Consider the following 3,132-nt stretch of genomic DNA (forward strand, 5'->3'; position numbering starts at 1 on the left):
GCAAATCAACAAGTTTATTATTTTTGTGAAAAAAACAAAGAGAAATTAATGAGAATGAAAGTCAAATCAACAACAAAACCAAAGGAGAATTTTTACTATTTCTAAAATATAAAATAGTAGTGTTGTTATCAATAATGTCTTTAAGTGTTAATAAGGTTTAATAAGGTCAAATAAGTGAAAATAAGTGTTAATAAGGTATAATAAGTTCAGATAAGGGTTGATAAGTTCAGATATGTTCAGATAAGTAAAAATCAGGTGAATAGAACACACCCTGACTGCCCGTTACGAATACAATTGAACCCAAATTTAAAAAAATCCAGCAGGTGATACCTGCTAGTATGCTGCCAAATTTTAATTACTATTATAAATTATCAATTACAAAAAATAAATAATTTTAAATAATAATTTATACAAATATACAGTTCAAATTCAATTAGCAAAAGTTATGCAACATTCAAATGATTTTATCAATTAAAGAAATTAAAAACAAGTCATGCACTTGCTAATTGCTATAACTAAGATGAGATTCAAATTCAATACGTTGTTCTCTCGTTTGCTCATAATTCAAAACTGTTTCAACAACAGCAGATTGTTTTTCTTTCTGGGGTTGTTCCTGTTGTTTATTTTTGCCGTGATTTCAGCAAAGGGGGGCAGCGGAGGAGGAACTGGAGGAAGCACTACCAACCGTGTTGATTGTTGAACTGTTGAAGCCCCCGGAGAAGATCTGAGTAGCATATCTTGTCGTACTCTCGGTTTACTTGTCACCATACCCAAATTAGCAAAGAAAGATCCAAAATCAGAAAAATAAATAATAAATAAAATAAAATCGATAGATCTGAAGCAAAAAAATGCAAACTACACTAGTGAAGAATCAAACACAACATGCCTATATTATTTATTAAAGTTAAAAAAATAATATATACAATTTTACAAACCTGATTTTCAGCTCCCATAGGCACAGCAAGTGAACCGGGAATGCTAGAGCCATCACTACTTGTCATGTATCTACCCTAATCAAGAAGAAACCTGCAAAAAAAAGAACTATTAAATATTAATCTGCATAGTTAAAAACACACACACACACATCAGGCTGAGGGCAGTGCTTGTAAGCCTTAAATATATACTGCCTATGGAAATTATACAACGACACACACACACACTACACATTTATCAGGCTGAGAGCCGGAAAAGATCGAAAGGAAACCAGAGTAAACTATGACAGTTCCAGTGCTTGTAAGGCTTACATATATACTGCCTATGGAAATCATACAACGAATACAGTAAAAGGAAAGGAAAATACCTGCTTAATAGTCTCTTGATGGGTGGCCAGAAGCTCTTTGTATTTCTCCTGCAGCTCTGACATCTCAGTCTGAAGTTTCTCATATTCATTAACAGTAGGTCCCCCTAATTTTTGTTGCACACATCTGTAAAACAAAAACTATAAAACATTAGGGTAGATGTTCATAATTAAAACAAGCTGTCATAACTTATAATCAATAGTTGTAGAAATATTAATAAAAGCACAGGGCATCTGTTGGGGAGTGGAATGACTGAATGAGCTCCAATCCCATCCAAAAAGAAATACAACCACTCCAAAAGTACCCAATAAATGAAATCAAAACCAGAAAATAGTCAATAGCTAAAACCCAGCAAAAAAAATAAAAATAAAATTCCTGCTTACTTCGTTTGGCGATGTTGCGAGCAATATCCTCAGAAGGGATATTGACGAAATGGAAGGGGTTATCAGGGTGGAAGTTATCTGGTAGTTTCCACTCAAGTGAGTGGATTTCGCCATTGCTGTCCTCTCCAAAAGCTCCAAAAAGCTCAGGAAGAGCTTCAACTTCAGGCTTGCGATAATCTAATAATCTATGGAAGAATACTGCAGCACTGTCCCTAATCTTCTTGAGCAATTCGCCACCTTGCAAGCGAATACTGCAGCAATTTCCCTAGCAATACCAGCAGCAGCATGGTCCTATATAACAAATTAAATCAATAATTCAATTAATTAATCAAAATTTCTTACTAAAATCATGTATGAATTTTATAATAGATCCACAAAAACCGCATCTGAAACTCAACCAACAGAAAACCCAAAATTCATGCAAAGATCCGATTATTAAGCTTATATTTTCCTTTTGAACTTCAAATTTTCATGAAATATTATGATTCAACAAATCTTAGCTTAAAAATTAAGACAGTAACACTGTGATCTACTCAATTCATACTATGTTTAAATCCCACAAAAAAATGATTAAATAATTAAAGTATATACCAGTAATACCACCATTTAATAATCCATTTTAATTTTAATATTAATTAATTCCCCCATAATTCTATAAGATCTGAGATCTTAAGAATCCAGAAATGAACAACCCATTTCGAATTATGTATTTCACAAATTAAACACTTATTCATTTCAAATTCTAATTATATACCAAATCCCACTAAAATGGATTAAATAATTTAAGTATATACCACCAATTTTATCATTAATCAATTAACCCACAATTCTTAAAATAAAAAATCACAAGATCTAAGATCTTGAACCCTAGAAAAAACAGTCCATTTCAAATCAAAAATTCTACAAATCAATCATTTACTCATTTCATTAAAATCATCACAACATGAATCAAACCCAACAAGATCCAATCCACAAAAACAATAAAACCCCATTTAAGATCTGAAAATTTCCAAAATCAAGGGCAAATCACAGATAAAAAAGGGGATTAAATCGAAAAATGACGAGATAAATGAAATTATACCTAGGTAGAGAAGATTTAGCAAGAACACCAACGAACTTCTGCAAAAAGAGTAGTATGAGTCTCAATAAGAACAGCAGTTTCATCTTAGCACCTTTAAAAGGTTGAGAAGGACCAAATTCAGTACGGCAAGACATAAGTCCAGGCATTTCGACTTCAGCAAGCTCGATTTCGAGTCTACCAGAGGTGGTCTTCTCGATTGACAATGGAGTTGCCGCCATTGTTGTTGAGCTTGAAGAACAGGAAGAGAGAGAACACGAGTGAGGAAGAAGAGAAATGAGAAGTGTTGACAATGATTTGAGGAGAGAGAAAGAGAAGATGAGTGAGGAAGAAATGCGGCAGGGGAAGTATGTAGGAACCGATCTTTAACCCT

General features: G+C 33.2%; 1 long non-coding RNA gene across 1 annotated transcript; it reads right to left on the minus strand.

Moving 5' to 3' along the window:
- Positions 1-506: 506 nt before the first annotated feature.
- LOC110706212 lies at positions 507-3,132 on the minus strand. Its single transcript, XR_002508269.1, has 5 exons — positions 2,763-3,132; positions 1,682-1,972; positions 1,301-1,424; positions 936-1,026; positions 507-757 (listed from the first exon to the last, which is right to left on the minus strand). It is a non-coding gene; the product is annotated as an uncharacterized LOC110706212 (long non-coding RNA).

This window comes from Chenopodium quinoa, unplaced genomic scaffold (assembly GCF_001683475.1).
Source record: "Chenopodium quinoa cultivar QQ74 unplaced genomic scaffold, ASM168347v1, whole genome shotgun sequence".
Taxonomy (NCBI): domain Eukaryota; kingdom Viridiplantae; phylum Streptophyta; class Magnoliopsida; order Caryophyllales; family Amaranthaceae; genus Chenopodium; species Chenopodium quinoa.